This window comes from Cupressus sempervirens, chromosome 2, assembly GCF_028749045.1.
Source record: "Cupressus sempervirens isolate cs-2001-9-10 chromosome 2, ASM2874904v1, whole genome shotgun sequence".
NCBI lineage: Eukaryota > Viridiplantae > Streptophyta > Pinopsida > Cupressales > Cupressaceae > Cupressus > Cupressus sempervirens.
The window spans coordinates 542,075,480-542,096,801 of NC_143119.1; positions in this window are offsets into that span (position 1 = coordinate 542,075,480).

The window sequence follows — 21,322 nt, forward strand, 5'->3', positions numbered from 1 at the left end:
TGGAAGGAAGCCATCAGCACTGCAGTTCATACCTTAAACCGAGTACAGTTGAAGAAGGACTCATTCAAAACTCCCTATGAATTATGGTATAGCTACAAACCCAATGTAAGTTATCTAAAAGTATTTGGAAGAAAAGGCTATATTTTGAAAGAATCTAGAAAAGGAAAATTTGATGTAAAAGGTGATGAAAGAATATTTTTAGGATATTCTTGCAAAAGCAAAGCATATAGATGTTTAAATCTATCCACTCACAAAGTTATAGAAAGTGCACATGTGAAAGTTGATGAGTTTGTAGACAAATCTGAGAAAGAAAACAAAAGGGTACCTGAAGATTATAGAAGATTTGTTTACATTGAACCAGATACTATACCAAGCATATCGTTCACTCAAGAATCCTCAACTCCTGAGTCATCAGTAACCGAGCTACAAAAAGTTCAAACCGAGCCACAAAAATATTCAGACACTACCGAGCAAGTATCTACCGAGTCTGAAGCACTTGAGCCAATTCTTATCAAACCATAATAGCTTGAACATGAAATTGAAGCACAAGAAGATAGAAATGAAACTCATTTAAGAAGCAAAGAACCTATATTAGCTAAATATGTCAGAAGGCATCATGCACCAGATCAGATCATTGGAGACAAGTATGAAGGAACTTTGACAAGAAGCAAACTAAAAAATACTTGTTTACTTGCTGATTTTGAACCTAGAAGCATTAGAGATGCATTGAGAAATGATAGTTGGATTGAGACAATGAACGAGGAAATAGAATAGATAGAGAAGAACAAGACATGCACTCTAGTACCCAGGCCTAAAAATAAGAATGTAGTTGGAACCAAGTGGGTATTCAGAAATAAGTTGACTGAAGATGGTAAAGTATCCATAAACAAAGCCAGATTGGTATGCAAAGGATACTATCAAGAAGAAAACATAGATTATGGAGAAACCTTTGCTCCTATTGCAAGATTGGAAGGATTTAGAACCTTACTTGCATATGCTGCTCACAAAAGATTCAAATTTTATCAGATGGATGTCAAGTCAGCATTCCTCAATGAAATATTGGATGAAGAGGTTTACATTGAGCAACCTGAAGGCTTTGTTGATCCAGATAAAAGGGACAATGGTTTGTACATTACACAAGGCACTGTATGGACTGAAACAAGCCCCTAAAGCATGGTATGAAAGATTGCATAACTATCTTATTCAGATTGGTTTTCAAAGAACTAATGATAATAGTAGCTTGTATATAAAGGAAGGACCAGATAATAAGATTGTCTTGGCAGAAATATTTTTAGATGATACTATTTTCACAGGGCATGATGATCTTTGCAAAGAATTTTCAGAACAAATGAACAAGGAATTTGAAATGTCTATGTTTGGTGAAATAAAATTCTTTGTTGGTCTTCAAATTCAACAAAATAAGAATGGCATCTACATCATTCAATCAAAATACATCAAGGAGATATTGAAAAAGTTTGGTATGGAGGACTGTAAACCTGTTGGAACTCCTATGTGTACTAGATTGAAACTTACCAAAGATGATGAATCCAAAGAGGTAGATCAAACATTGTATAGATCTATGATTGCAAAATTGCAATATGTAGTTCCTACCAGGCCAGATATTGCCCTTGCAGTTGGTATTGTCGCAAGATTTTCAACAAAGCCAAGAGAAACTCATCTGATGGCAATCAAAAGAATAATGAGATATTTGAAAGGAACTGAAGATTATGGCTTATGGTACAAATTTGGAGGTAATTTGGATTTAAAAGTGTTTACTGATGCTGATTGGACATGAAAATTTGATGACAGAAAAAGCACAAGTGGAGGAGCATTCTTTCTTGGAAAAAGATTAGTTTCCTGGACAAGCAAAAAGCAGAATTGTACATCCCAATCTACAGCAGAGGTAGAGTATGTTGCTGCAGCAGTAAACTGTTCAAATATTATTTGGTTTAAGTAGTTATTGCAAGGAATGAAGATGGAAATCAAAGAACCAATTGTCATGTTCTGTAACAATAGTAGTGCAATCAACATATCTAAGAATCCAGTGATGCATTCCAAGACCAAGCATATTGCAATAAAATATCATTTTGTCAGAGAATTGGTGCAAGACAAGGAGATTAGATTGGAATATGTCCATACAAAAGAACAAATTGCTGAGATATTCACAAAGCCTTTACCTAAGGATGCATTTTTGTATCTCAGAGGTAAGTTAGGGGTCATTCCTCTATCTGAAGTTCACTAAAAATAAGTTCTAGTGATGCATCAACACATATAGGATTGAAGATCTAATTATTGATGCAGTTTAATAAAAAATCATTGCATATGAATCAATACTAAAGGTACATTATAATTCACTTAACTTTTTTTGTCTTTGGCATATGTTGTCAAAGAGGGAGAGATTTTACTGTCATATCCTTCTGAAACTTTTAAAATTTATGAAGATTTGAAAAGTTTGCCATGAAGTCCCTTAATAGAGGGAGACAATTGAAAGAGGGAGAAATCTGTTATCTTGTTGAACTTGTTTTCAAAATTTCATTTCTGTTATGACATGTTGTGTTGCCATCAATGCCAAAGAAGGAGATTGTTGGATAATGTTGTCCTTGATGTCACACAAATGTCATACTAGTCATTAGTCTCAAGTTCACCAAGCTCAGACAGTCTGCAATGCAATTTACAATACCAATCGAGCTCACTCAGTCATCAAAGGAAATGTGGAAGACAGTGTTAACTGAGCTAACTTGGTCAATGAAGGAAATGTGAAAAGCTAGTGTTAATCGAGATTCACTTGATCTCCAAAGGTTAGTTTCCACCGAGCTCACTTGGTCATCAAATGAATTATGGAAAAGTCAGTGTTAACCGAGCTTCACTCGGTCTCCAAAGGTTAGTTTCCACCAAGCTCACTCGATCATCAAATGAATTATGGAAAAGTCATTGTTAACCAAGCCTCACTTGGTCTACAAAGGTTAGTTTCCACCAAGCTCACTCAGTTATCTCAGGAAACTCAATAATTACTGAGTTCTCCAGATGATTGATGGTTTTTCATGAAGTTCGCTGTATCAACCAAGCTCAGTTGGTTAACACAGGAATTATTTTTTGAACAAAGTTCACTGTGCAGGGTTGGCCAGTATAGGAATTTGCTAATTAATTACTTTTAGCCAACTGTTGTAATTTTTTTTTTTAGTCATTGATTTGAGCCGACTAAGATAATCTAAAAGGTATATATGGTCATTCAAGTTATCAATTAAAGTGTGTGATTATGAAAAAGTTATGAATGTGAATTATAGTATGAAGAGGTGAATTTTGACAAAAGTCTGATGAAGGATCAGATGTGTTAAAGGAGCTACAAAGTTGTATATGATCAGTAAGGATCCAATCAAGCATAACAGAGATCTGCAATCAACAAAGATAAGTTGCACATTATATCAGGTCATTTCATTGTTTCTTTCAAACCATTGTAACCGTGTATTCAAAATATCTTAACAGAGTTGGTTTAACAGCCATTCAATAAATCCTCTAACAAGGTGACAGTTTAGTTGAATTGTTCTAAAGACCTCTAGCAAGGCCACTCCTAACAGGGTGATCAAATCCTTTAACAGGGTCACACCTAACAGTGTGTTTTTGTAACCTTTAATAGGGTTGGCTCCTAATAGGGCTCACTTTAGAAGAGTGAAAGAGTTACATTGGTGGTTTTTCCCATATTGGGTTTCCAATCTGGTGTCTCTTGTGTTCTTAATTGCTAAATTTCTTTGTGCATGATAACATATTAGTTCTTAATATTAGTCATTATCAAGTTTTAGCATTTTATTAATCAGATCAAGGGTATATTCAGACATCTTAGGGACTGTGGAAAGTTTTTGGAATAACTGATTCACCCCCTCCCCCTCTCAGTTACTCTATTCTCATCTCCGACAACATTTGTGTAACATCAAAGAAAATACACAATTAACAATTGTATCCAACAATCTCCCTCTTTGACATTGATGGAAACACAACATGCCATAGTAGAATGAAATTTGAAAACAAGTCTGACAAGTCTTTTTCTATTAGCAAAACTTTCTCTATTAGATAGAAAACTCTCCCTCTTTCAGTAATCTCCCTCTGTGAAGGAATTACATAGCAAACTCTTTCTCTCAAACAAATTTCAGTTCAGAAAGATATGATAGTAAAACTCTCCCTCTTTGACAACACATGCCAAAGACAACATAACTCAAACAAAATTTAATGTACCTTTAGTACTAATTCATATGCAATATTTCCCAATTATGCTGCATCAACTGATAGGTCTTCAACTTGGTATGTTTTGATGCATTACTAAAACTTCATTTTAGTGAACTTTAGATAGGGGAGTGACCCCTAACTTACCTCTTAGATACAAGAATGCATCCTTACGTAATGGTTTTGTGAATATGTTAGAAATTTGTTCTTTTGTATGGACATATTCCAATCTAATATCCTTATCTTGCACCAATTTTGATATTTTATTTCAATGTGCTTGGTTTTGGAATGCATCATTGGATTCTTAGATATGTTGATTGCACTTGTATTATCACAGAACATAACAACTAGTTCTTTGATTTCCACCTTCATTCCTTCCAACAACTATTTAAACCAAACAATATTAGAACAGTTTACTACTGCAGGAACATACTCTGCCTCTGCTGTAGATTGGGATGTAAAATTCTACTTTTTGCTTGTCCAAGAAACCAAACTCTTTCCAAGAAAGAATGCTCCTCCACTTGTACTTTTTCTATCATCAAGGTTTCCTGCCCAATCAACATCAATAAACACTTTCAAATCTAGATTACCTCCAAATTTGTACCATGAACCATAATCTTCAATTCCTTTTAAATATCTCATTATTCTTTTGATTTCCATCATGTGATTTCTCTTGGTTTTGCTGAAAATATTGCTACAATACCAACTGCAAGGGCAATATCTGGGCTAGTATGAACCACATACTACAACTTCCCAATCATAGATCTATAAAATGTTTGATCTACTTGTTTTGATTCATCTTCCTTGGTAAGTTTTAATCCAGTACACACAGGAGTCCCAACTATCCATGCCAAACTTTTTCAATATCTCCTTGATGTATTTTGATTGAGTGATGTAGATACCATTTTTATTCTATTGAATTTGAAGACCAACAAAGAATCTGATTTTATCAAACATAGACATTTCAAATTCCTTGTTCATTTTCTCTAAAAATTCTTTGCAAAGATCATCATTCCCTATGAAAATAGTATCATCTACAAATATTTCTACCAAGACAATCTTATTATCTGGTCCTTCCTTTATATGCAAGCTACTGTTATCATTAGTTCTTTGAAATCCAATCTAAATAAGATAGTTATGCAATCTTTCATACCATGCTCTAGGGGATTGTTTTAGACCATACAATGCCTTGTGTAATTTTCAGACCATGTTCCTTTTATCTGGATCAACAAAACTTTAGGTTGTTCAATGTAAACCTCTTCATCTAGTATACCATTGAGGAATGTTGACTTGATATCCATTTGATAAACTTTGAATCCTTTGTGAGCAGCATATGCAAGTAAGGTTCTGACTCTTTCCAATCTTACAATAGGAGCAAAAGTTTCTCCATAGTTTATTCCTTCTTCTTGAGAATATCCTTTGCATACTAGTCTAGCTTTGTTTCTTGATACCTTACCATCTTCAGTCAATTTTTTTATGAATATCCACTTAGTTCCAATCACATTTTTATCTTTAGGCCTAGGTACAAGAGTCCATGTCTTGTTTTTCTCTATTTTCTCTATTTCTTCATTCAGAGCCTCAATCCAACTATCATTTCCCAATGCATCTTTGATATTTCTAGGTTCAAAATCAGCAAGTAAACAAGTACCTTTCAACTTACCTTTTGTCGTGGTTCCTTGAGATTTGTCTCCAATGATTTGATCTACTGAATGATGTCTCCTGACATATTTTGCTAATGCAGGTTCCTTGCCTTTTGAATGAATTTCATTGTTATCCTCTTGCACTTCAACTTTAGGTTTTGGCTATTCTGGCTCAATAGATATTGGCTCGGTTCCTTTGGACTCGGTAGACACTTATTTGGTAGCATCTAAGTGTAACTCGTGTTGTTGTAGCTTGGTTTGAACTTCCTATAACTCAGTTACTGATGACTCAGGAGAAGAAGATTCTTGATTGATTGGTACTGTATCAGGTTCAATGAAAAAAAACCTTCTATAATCTTCTGGTTCCTTTTTTCTTTCTTCTTTAGTCCTTTTTGCGAACTCATTAACATTCACATGTACACTCTCTATGACTTTGTAAGTAGACAAGTTCAAACATCTATATGCTTTACTTTTGCAAGAGTATCCCAAAAAGATTCCTTCATCACTTTTCACATCAAATTTTCCTTTTCTAGATTCTTTCAAAATGTAACATTTACTTTCAAATATTTTTAGATAACTTACATTAGGTTTATAGCCATACCATAGCTCATAGGGAGTTTTGAATGAGTCCCTTTTTAGCTGTACTCGATTCAAGGTATGAACTATAGTGCCGATAGCTTCCTTCCAGTATTTGGTAGCAATGCTCTTTTCAATCATTAAAGTTCTTGCACAATCCATGATAGATCTATTCCTCCTTTCAGCTATTCCATTTTTCTTAGGAGTTCTAGGGGTAGATACCTATTTTTTGATTCCTCTTTCGATGCAAAAGTTATTGAACTCATGTGAAATGAATTCTCCACCTCTGTCTAACCTCAAGCATTTCAAGCTTTTCCCTATTTCCTTTTCTACTCTGGTCAAATACCATTTGAATTTCTCAAATACTTCTGATTGGTTCCTTAGATACATGATAGTCATCATTCTTGAGTAATCATCAACAAAAAGAATGAAGAACTTTTCTCCATTATAGCTTTCAATTCCAATGGGTCCACATAAATCAGTATGCAAAATTTCTAATATATCTTCAGACTGATAGTTTTTACTTTTAAAACTAGTCTTTCCCATTTTACCAATTTGACAATTCTTACATAGACCGACCTCAAGTTTCTTTATGTTAGGAATGCCTCTTACTTTCTTGAATTTTCTTATCTTCACCAAGTTATCAAAATTGGCATGACACAATCTTTTATGCCATAACCAACTTTCTTCAGCTTGAGCAATAAAACATGAACATTCACCAAGTTCAAGATAAAATAAATTACCTTTTGTTTGATTGCCTAATCCAATCAGTTTTCCTTTGCCATCCAGCAGTCTTGCTTTTCCATGCATGAATTCTACTTTGAATCCATTATTGAGTAGCTATGCCACACTCAACAAATTATGCTTTAGTCCTTCTACCCAATAGGCATTATCACATATAAGTTCTTTGGTTAGAGAGATTCTTCCTCTTCCTTTTATTCAACAAGTTTCATTGTTACCAAATCTTACATTGTCACCATCATAGTCTTCAAAGTATTCAAACTTAGTTTTATCACCAGTCATGTGATGAGAACAACCACTATCTATGATCCATGTATCATTTTTGCTCATATGGGAAATGAGTGCCATTTCCTCATCATTATTATACTAATCTTTCATAGCAATGTACACAATTTCATCTTCTTCTTCATCATTATAATCATTAGAATCTTTAGCCATAAAACATGTTTTCTTACCTTTATCCTTGAATGATTTGAAGTCTTTCTTGCCATTGAACTTGTAACCTTTCTTCTCATCTTTGTTCTACTTGTTTGGGCACCTACCAGCAATATGACCAACTTCTTCACATGAAAAATAGAATAGAGGAACTTTACCTTTATATATTCCTCTGCTTCTAGAATATTTTCTTGCTAGTAGAGCTTCAATCACCTCAAGATCACCGTTTGAACTTTGGTCTGATTCATCTTCACTTCCTAACTGAGATTCCTTTTTCTTCTTTTTTTTCTCCTTGAGTGAAAGCTTGGCTTCAAATGCTGATTCAATTTTCTTGAAAGCTAGAAAATAGTTGTCAAAGTTGTCTAGTTAAAATGTAGTTAATCTTCCAATTATGGCCTCTAGATTTATCTTATGATTTGCTTCACATCTTCTTTCTTGAATTGCATAAATGGGAAGTAGAGTTCTAAGAACTTTACTTATGACTATCTCCTCCTTGATATCTCCTCTAGATGCTTTGATTACACTGACACATGCTTTGACTCTTTCAATATATTTTGCAATGTTTTCATCCTCTCTCATCCTCATCTGATCAAATTGTCCTCTTAGACTTTTTCCTTTGACTCTTCTTACATTATCATCTCCTCCATAGATTTCTTTTAGCTTTTCGCATATTTCAAAGGTAGATTTGTAGTCCTTGATGTCATCAAATTCTTCATAACTTAGAGCAGATGCTATATCTATCATCATAATGTTGTGGGTCTTCTTTTCAGAAATATCATTGACAGATAGTGTACCAGCTAATTCTACATATTTTTCATCAAGGTATTTTAGTCCTATATCTCCAATAGAATCTAGATGAAGTCTCATCAACCCTTGCCATGCTGAGAAGTTGTCCCTATTAAGTCTTGGAATTTCCCTCTTATAAGACATCCTAATCTTTGGCTTAAATCCTTGAAATCTTATCCTATAAGCACCAAAAGCTTTGATACTAATTTTTGGAAATATAGATGAAGTGATTGAGAGGGGAGGGGTGAATTAGTTACCACAAAAATAATTCCAAAATCCCTTAGATGTCTACAAAGCTTACTTACTACCGATACTCAGTAAATAGTGTAGAAATATTGTAACTCGATAGGTTAACTAGTTATTAATCATCTAGTATTCATAGTTATTAATATGCATGCAAAGGTTAAATAAATGAACACAAGAGACACCAGATTTAATGTGGAAACTCAATATGGAAAAAACCACCAAGTAACTAGTCACCAATTTTCACTCTTCTGAAGTGAGCCCTATTAGAAGCCAACTTTGTTAAAGGTTACAATAAACACTGTTAGGTGTGACCTTGTTAGAGGATTTACAAAATGGGCATTAAACCAAGACTGTAAAGAGATTCTAGATTCACTGTTACAATGATTAGAAAGGAACAATGAAATGATCTGAATGATATGCAACCTATCTTTTGCTGATTATAGACCTTTGTTTTGCTTTACTGGATCCTTAATGATCAAATACAACTTTTCAGCTCCTTTAGGATATCTAATCCTTCATCAGAATTCACTCAATATTTTCTTATTACATCTTCATTCATATATCTTCACACACACTTCAATTCACAACTTGAACATCTATATATATATACCTTTTAGATTATCAAGTCAACTCAAATATAAGTTACAACAATCAAAAAAATCAATACATCAGTCGGCTACACTTATTGCAAAAATTTGTTATCAAAACAATAAAATCCTTTGCTGGTCAACCTAGCTTGGTAACCACTACTCAGAATGGTTTTCTAGTGTTAACCAAGTGAAGCTTGGTAAACACTGCAAACCATGCAAAAATTCTTTGGAGACCGAGTGAACTTGGTTAGCACTAACCTTCCTTTCCTAACCTTGTGAGCTCGGTAGAAGCTAACTTTCTGCCACATTTCCTTTGATGATCGAGTGAGCTCAGTAGACATTAACTTTTTGCCACATTTCCTTTGATGATCAAGTGAGTTCAATAGAAATTAAATTTTTTCCTCATTTCCTTTGATGACTGAGTGAGCTTAGTAGACATTAAATTTTCTTCATTAACCTTGGGAGCTTGGTTAACACTAATTTTTTGCTACAAAATCCTTTGATGCCCGAGTGAGCTCAGTAAGAACTGACTTTACTGTGTAATGTTTAGGAACATTCAGTAGACATTCTATATTCCTTTGCTGGTCATTTGAGCTTGGTAGACTTTGTCTGATGACTAATATGACATTTGTGTAACATCAAAGACAATACACAATTAACAATTGTATCCAACATCTCTATCTTGCTCCTTCTTCACTTTGACTTTAGTTTCTTTAAGTCCCTCATTTACCATCATGATCATTTTAGATTTGAACTACATGCTCTGAAACCACTCAACTAGGGGCTCATCTCCTTTAGGTAAAATCTTTTCTTTAACAACCTCCTTTACATCCATGTGGATGATCATCTTTAACAAGGCAACACAATCATCACTCTTGACTTTTTATGTAGTCAAGGTGGCTCTATTTGATGATATGTTATCTTTCTCTATTTCCAATTTAAATATAACATTACCAATCTGCTCTATAATGGAGAGTCCTACCACCTTGATCTTCTTTCTCCACTCTCTACTAATTCACCCAAAATGCTTATCTTCTTGGAGTTGGGAGATAAGTGCCTAGACATTTGTAGTGGTGAGATCTCTAGTGATGGGCATCTCTAAGATGCTTGCTAAAGGGGTGACTAATTTCCTTATGAAACCATTTAATTCTTGAATTTCTACTTTCATCCAGACCTTTGACAACTTAAGGCTTTCCAACTATCCTTTGATCACTTCATTTGTAGACTTCCATGAGCCAACTTTGGTATCATGTCTAGCTTCCTCTAGATCCTCCAAATACATGGTGAAATCATCTATAGTAATATCCTTGAACCTTCCTTCTTTAGTAGGTTTTGTTATTTCCATTCTCAAATGCCCTATTTCAAGGTCTTGTCCAAGGATAGACAAGGTCTTTTGTTTCTTAACCTTAGTCAATGTAGATCTAGAGCAAACAACAAGGGATAAGGTATCCTTGTTGGGAAAACCTTCATCCTTCCTCTTTCTCTTCCTATCTAGAGTACCTTCCAACCATTAATCTATTCCTATTACCTTGAAGCCATCCCAAGAGACTCTATGCTAAACAATTTCCTTTTGACCAGAGTGATTTCTTTTGCAGTCAAAGAGAAGAGATTCTTTTGGGCTTGTGAAATGATCTTTGAGGACTCTTAGCCTTTCTCTATCTCTATAGTCTTCTTGGCTACTTCATTTGACTTAGTGGACTCACTATCACTACTTCCTCCATCTCTTAAATCCATTACTTGTACATGAGGGCTACTTGGGAGGATAAGTATAGGGCTTGCAAATAAAACTAGACTAATATGAGGTGAGGGAATCAGAGTAGCGACACTATCATTTGGCTCATCCACTTTCTTCTTAGCCTCTGGCTGCACACTAATCATTAGGGGGAGCCATCCTAATAGGTCTTAGCCATAGGGATATTTTTTTCTAGGGGTTGATCACCTCCACCTACTGGTTGAGCTGGTCCTTGAGTTATACACTTGATGTGCTACCTTGTGAGGAAGAAGTAGGGGGAGTTGCTAGAGAAGCTTAAGTGGGCGTGTTTTTAATTCAACTTCTTCTTGTTGTAGTCCACTTGATCCACTTCCTAGTCCTTTTAATAATTCAAGCCACTATGACATCTAGATCCTCTCCAGTATCCTAATAAGTCTCTAAGCTAATAGGAACATTTCTTAGCTTTGTTAAATAGGTATTACTATACATATTATACCTATCATCTTCCACTCCCTCCACATTGATATCAACCTTATACATTTTCACTTGATCTACTATGATTGTAGTGAAATCATGATCAAAACTCTCAAATTCATCCTTGCAATTAGCCTAGTAGTCTTCAATAGTGGTGATATGTTTGAAAACACTTCCAATCTATAATATGTCCCTTACATATCCATATGGATCAAAAATAGGCCTCAAAAATTCATACATCTCCAATTTATATTTCATCTCTAACATCTTTAATATATTCTTTGCATCAGAATGGGACTCAAAACTAAAAGCTACCACTTTCATAAGAAACTCTTAACCTTTCTTCTTTAGACTCTCGCTCAACATGTTCACTTGAATTACTTTCCTCATGATTTCGATCAACACGATCATATCGCATGGATATCTTGGTAGCTTCAAGGGGAATCCATCAAAATCTACAAGATGCAATTATGAAAATGATGAGAACTGGATAAAATAACTCCTAAACCGATTAATGGCCACCATAGCTTTGGGACTATATCTCCTTTATGTCCATCCTTGGAGTTCATTGCAAATTTTCATGGTAAATGCATCATTAACTCTGATATACTCTGCATAACTATTTTGCAATTGCAAATAGGGTTAGAACTCATAAGACTTCATGTCATCAAGGAAATTTTCTACCCTTGAGAGACCTAGCCATAATTATAAAGAAGTTAACATGTAAAATAGAAAGGAGGACATATAGAAGGTTTTATAGAATTTTGCAGCACTAACATTATTGGATAGAATCTCACTTACCTCATGAGCCCAATCAATAAATTAGGTGTCAAAGTAGATAACTTGCACCAAAAAGAAATATTGCTCAATGAAGTTTAAAGCTTCTACCTCACCTTTCAAACTATGCAATAGAACCAATATGTTACCAATCTTAGGCTTGAAATTAGTACCAAAAAGAGTCTTAGGAACCTTACTCTTGGCCCTCTATGGTTTTTGAAACCATGATTGCATGATTTTCTTTCTCCAAATCATTTTCTTCATAGAAAACTTAGAGATGGCTCCACCAATTGTCAAATCTAAAAAATCCTCTTGCTCCAAAACTTGAAGGCAATTTACTATAGTTTGTCTATCAATGGAGATCAATACTATGTTATCTAGCAATATAATTTTTCTAGTGTCTAGATTATAATGATTTATGCATTCATATATTAACCTTGGAGCTTGGAAAATATTGGAAAATCTACTACTTCAACTAGCTCACATCCTTGAAGCTTCTTAGTAATGGGATAAATAGGCTTTGATCTCGCTCTCTTCTAGAAATCACGCATGTCATTTAAATGAAGAAAAGTGTCCATGAAATTCTATAGTGAAGACTTGATGCCATTCAATCCATCAAAACCTACATATCTAGATACCATTCTATTCAAAACTAAATTTTGAATCTAGAAAATGAAAGGAATAGAAAATGTGCATATATTAGCCTTTTGAAAAAGTGATGTGATTTTAATAGAGTAACAGTTTAAGAAAGAGTGGTAGTTTTGTAACTATTCATGTTTCCACCTATATAGGGGCTTCAATTCACTTATTAATCTTCAGAATTCATGGCACATGAATGAATTGAAGGAGAGATCTATTGGGACAATAAATGCATAGTTTTAATGAGTATTTAGGTGTCCTTTCACTTTTTTGTAGTCCCAATGGTAACTTTCTATCTCTCATGTTTACTTTCCTATTTTCTATTAAGTTTCAGGAAGTTATGAATAGAGTACTCGATAAGAAAATATCCATTGAATCAAATTTTTCTTAATAGATATTTCCCACAATGGTTAGATTATTTCCACTATCATCTTGAGATGTTTTGCACACAAAATATGGGTTTAATCTGCTCACCAACTTCATTTTCTTTAAAATCTCAAAAATTGTCCTCAACCTCCCAAGGAAAAGACAATTTCCATTTCTTTGCCTAGGATTCACTTTTAACTTTACCTTGAATATGTTTTTCCTTGATTTTAAAAATGTAGAAAAGTAGTGCACAAAATCATTAGGGGCCCACATTTTTTTTCTTTTCCCTCAAAATTACCTTTTACAGGAAACAAACTTCATTGGTTAAAAACCTACCAAGAAGAAGTCAGTTTCTAGCTTTTTGCTTGGAATTATTATAAGTGCTGAAATCCATCTTGAATACTTCCTAAGATAGATAATTGTAAGAGGAACATCAATTTATCATAGATCACTTTATTATCCTCTTATTTTGACCCACATGCATCATTTGATGCTCTTCATGCAAAATCACCTTCATGGGTTAAAAACCCATCGAGGAGAAGATGAAGTCTAGATTTTTGCAAGCTTCCATTCTTATAGAGGAAACAATGGGCCAAAAGAAAATATAACTCTTGAAAATAATATTTTCATGCTTCATGAATCTCCATTAGATTAGGTACTAAGCTACTTGTAACATCCCTCGACACAAAAGGAAAGAAACCACCCTACTATGAAATGTAGAGAAGAGGAAAATAAAAATCCAATGAAGGTTCCTTACACCTAAGGGGTCTTGGATTTGAATACACCTAGGACCTTACTAAAGCACAAATTTACACATTATGAATTGGTTAGAGGATGAAAAGTGGGGCAACCTCTCCATGTCACCTATGCCACCACCTTGCATGTGTAACAACATCTCCTATCTTTAATTATTAAAAACTTGTGGTGGTATCATTAATAGCACACCAGATGGATCTTGTGTGTAAGAAAAACTAGGAATAGCTCTAAAATTTTGTTGTCTGATCTAATTTCTTATTAATTGTACATTCAAAACTTCCTTACCTTCTTTAACCTTAGGAGCCAAAGAACTAGACACCATTAAAAAAAAAGGGTTTACAAAAACTCAAACTATGTAACTCATCACATGATAAGTACCTTAGTAAATCTATTGAGATGGTGATAAAAAATTGTTGATTCCTATTTGTAAATTCTTGGAAAGATCTCTTCAATTCCCCTTTCACTCATTATGCTCTTTCTCAATTTCAAATGAGTAGAAATTGTTCATATAGACCTTAAAACCTCACATGTAATGCTTATTTCTTACATAGTTGTAAGCTTGGCTTCAATAGAATTTTTAACTCACTTAGTTTCCATGAGGCTTCCTTTATGCTCAACAACCATTATGCACTTGGTCAGCACTATCACTTGTGCTAACTCAATATTAACTATATTTCACTCAAAAACTATAGTGAAACTTTTCATGCTTGGGAGTAACATGAAAATTGACAAAACCTAAAGATTTCTTCCAGGTTATAATCAACACCTTGCATCTTTCTTCATGCATATATAATATTTTTAGAACTAAATCCTTGGAACTAATTTATAGTATGTCTTTTAAATATCAATCCCACACATACCTCTTGATTGCTTAATTGGAGGTGGTGTGATCCCATCTGCACTTGATGTACTGTAATCTTTCTTTCTCTTCCATGTCTTGTTCATCTCATCTCTGATATTTTCAACATTTTCCTTTCCTTTTCCTTTGTTGAACTCACAGCTTAGTTCCTTTGACCTTGTTGGATAATTCCTACTTATGTGACCAATATTCAAATAGCTAAAACATGATGTTTGAATCAACCATCTTTTGTATCCACTTCTAACATGTGTTCTTATGCAATTTTTAGAAACATGTCCATACCTTTGACAATAGTGACAACTATACCTAGTATTATAATCCTAGTTATAAGAGTTTCCATTGTGCTTTACCTTTGTATGCTTGTTTGGTGACCATTTAGGCTTGGATCTACACTCATATGCTCTATGTCCATACTTCTTGCAATTATAGTAGTAGTGTTCAAATATTTTTGTGCTTATGATCTTGGTTCCACATTCATGTGCCTAATGTCCTTTTTTGTTTCATTTGTGGGAGTGACCCATGAACTTTTTCTTAGGATTCTAATTTGTAGTCTTGCTCTTGTAAACATTGGAAGTATGACCTATCTTACCACAATTATGACAAGTAGGTTTGGAGTTCTTACCTTTGTTACTTCTTTCTTCACCACTTTTGAATGATTCTCCTTCTTTAGTGCTGGTGTAATCCAATCCAAAAGTATCACTATTGAATCTGGGGGCTCTCATCAATTTCTTAATATACTTGATGGCTTCACTACGTTTGTTTTAACTTTCAACAAACTCTTTTTCTCTTTTTAGATCATTTCTCAGTTGTTCATTCTACAACTTTAGTGTTATGATTTCAATATCCTTTCCATTTAGTTCATGATTTTCAATCATCATTTGGCTCAATGTTTCCAATTGCATGTTATCAATCTTATTTGGCTATGAGGTTTTCTCTTCTAGTCTATTGGTCAATATCCTTTTGTCATATTCAATCATGACTATGTCCTCTTAAGCTTTCTTCTTTTACTTAGCCACCTCACATGGTAGTATTGATTGGACTTCATATTCTCTCTTAAGATTTATGACCTCTTCAATTAGTGTTCCATTATTTTCTACCATATCTGTAACTACTAAATAAAATTCATTAGTGTTTCCATCTACAAATAATTTAGTACTGTCAATCTGTTGGTAATGTGTGTCATTCTCTTCAATAGCTATTTCCTTCCTTCTTTTCAATGATCACTTTAATTCATTTCTTGCTTCATTCACTTGATATAGGGAAAGTTGTATTTCAATCTTCTAGTTCTCAATAGTCTTTCCCAACTTATAGGCTTCCATCTTGAAGATCTTTCCTCAAAGCTATAAATATTTTCTTTTAGAGAACTAGGCTCTGATACCAATTTGTGAATCAACACTTAAAACTTTCAACCTCAAAATAATTCACCACACGTCCATCTCACAATCTATAAATAGAAACTAAAATACCAAATTAAAAATATACATCCATAGCATGAAAGTAAAAAATTCAGTACATGTATGACACAACATATTTGGTTACCTAGAAACCCTCCAAGGAGAAGGTAAAACTAGGGTGGGGATGACCCCCACTACTAGAGTAATAAAGTGTATCCAAAAGCTAATAATGTTTTGATCATGAAACATGATCTACCCTATGAAAGTTCTATCTTGTTAAAGGCTTACAAGATTGTTAGACCTTACCTTGTTAAAGGATTTCAACACCCTAATAGAAGTGTGCCTAGTAAAAGGACTTTAACTTACAATAAAGTAAGCTCCTTGTTAAAGGATTTACAACAACTTATCAAGACTACTCTATTAAGAGATTTAATTGATTCACCTATTAAAATAGGTTAGGAATGATCCTTTGGTTAGCACTCTATTGCTTAATGCCAGATCACCTCTTTCCTAATATGTACTCGATCCTTTCTGATAAGATGTATCTCTATTGTCTTCTACTTCCTTTCTTCTATTCTCCTCTAATTGATTCTACTATGTATCTCAAATCACAACTCCTTAGTCACCATGAATTCTTTGTTTTCACATGCAAACTTCTCTCCCTTTTATTTACACATTCATAAAAAGTTTAGGGTTTGTCCTCTTTAAGAAGACCTAGGTGACTTAGGGTTAGGTATGAATCAACAGTTGTTATTCACCCATATTGCTACTTAGTCCTTACCTTTTTTATGATTGGATGCATGCAATTCATAGGGATTCACAATTATTATTCATTATTATCATCAAATATTACAAAATAATCCTTAAGTCAACTCAAAAATGGTTTACATAGAATGTTGTGCCATTACAAACAACTAGGTCAAAACTATATAACTCAACACTTGAAGTCCCTGATGCTCAACATCAACTACAACTTCAATGCTATAACTTGGCCTCTAAATGAATTAGTATCCATTTATTACTTAGCATCTAAATAACTTGGCACATACTATCTTCTTGACACTTGAGTGACTCGACACTTACTAGTTACTTGACATATACTAAATATTCTTTGCTTGAAATATACTATCTGACAACTTATGCTCATCATGTATTTCTTGTTTGGCATGAACTACATAAATGACAAGTATATTGTCACTCATATGTCAAAACCAATCTTAGATTAATAGAAATATATTGTGGACCAAAATGTGGAGTGTCCCTATTTTCAATGGGTTAATGTCTAAAAAGATTACAACAAGTAGGTCTAGTATAACATTAATTTTTCAAATTATGTGATTTTATTAGTTTTTTTGAGGTTAAATAAACTATATAATCATTTTATCTCTTCCATACAATTTGGTAAGAACAAACCTCCTATACCACTTGTAAATGCCCTTTATTGGGATTTGACTTGATAAAATACTCAACTAGAGCTTGCATTGTGTTTGGAATTAAAATGTAATAGTTGGATTAGTTATCAAAAGATAAATAAATATATAAATAAGTTACAAATAACAATAGTAATATAGGATATGTGGTATTCATTTTAGGCTTTATTGAATGATTTATCTACACCACAAATCTTGCATGAGAATATAAGGTACCTTGAGCCTATCCATTAAGTATGGCAACATAGAACTACATCCATCACTTGGCCTACCAAGGGCATGAAAGTACATCTATCATTTTACCTCCAAACATAAATGCTCAGAACTTCAAGTTAGAAGAGGTCACACCCTTTCATCAAGACTATTGACCTTTTAGTAGATGTACTTCTTAATTGATAACTACTCTAATTATTGATCAACTTGGTCTACCCAAAGATAAATTACTATCTTTTTCCTCTAGTATAGGTTGGTATCTCAAAAAGTGTTGAAGTAGTTTTATCCATTTAACTAATATGCAATAGTACCCTTAATTGAGCCAAACCTAAGTTCAATAATTATGCTTTAATCCTAGTTAGGTTCAAGCTCCAATTTGAGAATCTAAAACTAATTTTGTATTTCAAAAAGGCTATGATTAGGTGATCTGACACTCCTATTTCAAGAGAGTGAAATCTCCATGTTGTTGGAAGCATGATGGCCATGAGATAGGGGACTTATTCTACATAAAAGATCATGATACTCTAAATGTTTTTCTGCTATTTTATTATCAAAAGCTATGATCAGGGGATTTGACACTCATATTTCAAGAGACTATAAACTCCACCCTATTTGTTTCCCACTTGTTGTGAATTAAGAAGCTTCTACCACATGAACGATCATGAAAGTAATATAATTAGGTAGACATCCATTGCCAATGCAAATTTCAAAGACCATTTAAGAAAATGTTCCTATAATTAATCACCTATGCTCATTTTAATGTAGCTAGTCTAAGTTGCCCAAAGTAAAGATCAAAATATTACTTAAGCTAAACTAGAAATGTATTGTAAACATGAATACACCAATCTAAACTTAAGTAGGTTGTCCCATGATCATCTCACCTATAGTTAAATTTTTCTTAGACCAATATACATTTTGGGAATGAACTTGAGCTATTGCAGAATAATCTGATTACCTCATGCCAAATAGAGATTAGTGGGAATTGATATTTGTGGAGGTGTTTCATATGTTTTCTACTATACATTTTCTATTAACTTGTCCCTAAAACTCTGTTCAAACAATTGTAGCATTTTTCTATACAAAATGGCTAGGCTTCAAAACTGACGCTAATCATGTTAGATATTTTCCCCACATCTTTAAGATCTTTTATATGCTCTAATAACATGTTAGAAAATATAGGCTAAATTATTAGAAAATGAACGAAAACATAATGGGTGTAGCAAAAAATAATAATTTTCTAACAATCATTAATCAGTTTCAAAGTAGTGCACAAATGTTATAAAACATTACATTCTCCTACAACTTCTCAAACTACTCTAAATAATTAACTACCAAAAAGTTACTAATTTAAATCATTAAACATAATTTATTAAAATGAAAATCTTATCTTTTCCATCACATTTGACAACTTTTTCATTTTTTTAGATTTGCAATACTCTGACACTTACTTTAAAAAATGCTTTGATTTTCTCATATGTTGGGTCTCTAAGATAGGGTCAAAATATAGATTAGATCTTTACAACACCAAGACTCCAGCTTCTTCCACCTTTGACTTCCTCACTTTTATGTAGTAAGAAAAAAGAATGGATAGGAAAAGGAAATATGCAAAGTATTATAAATTAGGAAAAGAAAAAACAAACATTTGTCTTTTAGTGATCTATTAACCTTACCCTCTGTGCTCTTAAATATTTTACTAGGGAATTTAATATGAAACACTAATTTTTTGTAGCTTAGTTTTCCACTTTTGTATTTGATTATTTTCTACCTTTCCCAATTAAAATCAAGAATAATTAAACTAGCCCTCTTTATTTCTCTGTGCATGTAGTGCCTACCCTAGTTTACATTTTGCTATGATGGATTTCTGTAATTTACTTGTAAACCCTTGGTGTATTTTCTATTAATTAAGTCTAATTAAATTATTGGATTAATGATTTAATCAAATGGAGGATTAATATGATATTTTATTATTTAATTTAATTTAATTAATTGGGAAATTAATTAAATAAAAGAATTTAATTTGGGAATGGAAGTTGTAAATTTAAATTTGGAATGAGATAATATTTATTTAATTTAATAATAATATGTTTGGAGTTCATTTTTAAATAAATGACTAAATAATATTATTATTTAAGTTAATAAATATTTTATCAATTAAATTTTGAAAATAAAGTTTAAAGTGGAAAAGTAATTGATCACATGATATGAGATATAAAATTAATAAACTAATTAAAAAGGATTCAAGTGAGTGTCAAATAAAGTAACGTACATTATTTTATATATAGTTTTTCACCTATAAGTATGTGTAGTTCCTTGATGCACGAGTTGTCTACTACACAGGAGTTAGCATGCCAATTAGGCACAGGGTGTCTACAACCTTCTCATTCTTATCTTCTTATCTGGAAGATTGTATAAGACTTGTCCTGAGTCATCAACCTAAGGGGAGGCAGAGAAAGAGGGATCAATGGAAGGAAGATTTAGAACATCTCGTTGCTCCAGGGATACACTCAATCAGTTCACAAGTCATTCATAGGATTGATCCCATATTTCTCTTGAAAGCTACTCGGGTATGAAATCCAATACTTATTTCCTTCATGAATCTATCTTTTCATGCTCATGTTGTTTGGAAAATGCATATTGTTTCTTTATTGATTCATGTAGAACTTTTCACATGATTGTATCAATATTCTGTTGGATGCATTTCAAAGGACTTTGATTTTTCATCATTTGAAAAGTCTGATTAATTACTTAGGGGAAATCTATGGAAATGGTGTTTTGGTTATTGATATGCACACAAATGATACACATATATGCTAACTTGAGGAATTGAGTCAAATTTATCAACCTAAGGGGGGAGCTCATCATATAGAGATTTTTGTAGCACAGGACTAACTGCTAAGTCTCATCTATCCTTGTGTTCTCTAGGCTTGCCCATTCATAGACATCCACAGATAGCACATGATTTGGATATCTTTCCAAAATGCCCAATATGAATCATCTGTAGCTATAGAGCATAATCAGTTGCTATTTAGATCAGAATTGACTATATCTCCTAGTGGATTAATTTTGATTTGTCCATCCTGTTGTCATAGAGGAGTATCCATGAAACATGTTTTAGTTTTGGGATCTCAATTTCTTATTGTAGAATCTATCATCATCCCTAAGGTGCATTATTATATTGTAGATCTAATTGTAAACAATGAGGTTCAAATGTTTTCTTTTATTTTGGTTGTTATGCTAAATATTTGGGAGCACAACAAATATAGGAAACCTGACTGACCATGTTATGTGGTTTCCAACTCAATAGCTTGTTTATGGTGTCAATGTGTTTGATTGAGTTTTAGAGATGACACTGTCACTTAGACCAAAATTCTTTTGATTATAATTATTTTATTAAAGTTACAAGAAGGAAACTCTTAGGCTTGGTCATTGACTTTTAAATTGTTATAGTCAACTACTTTTAAAGCTTGCATCATT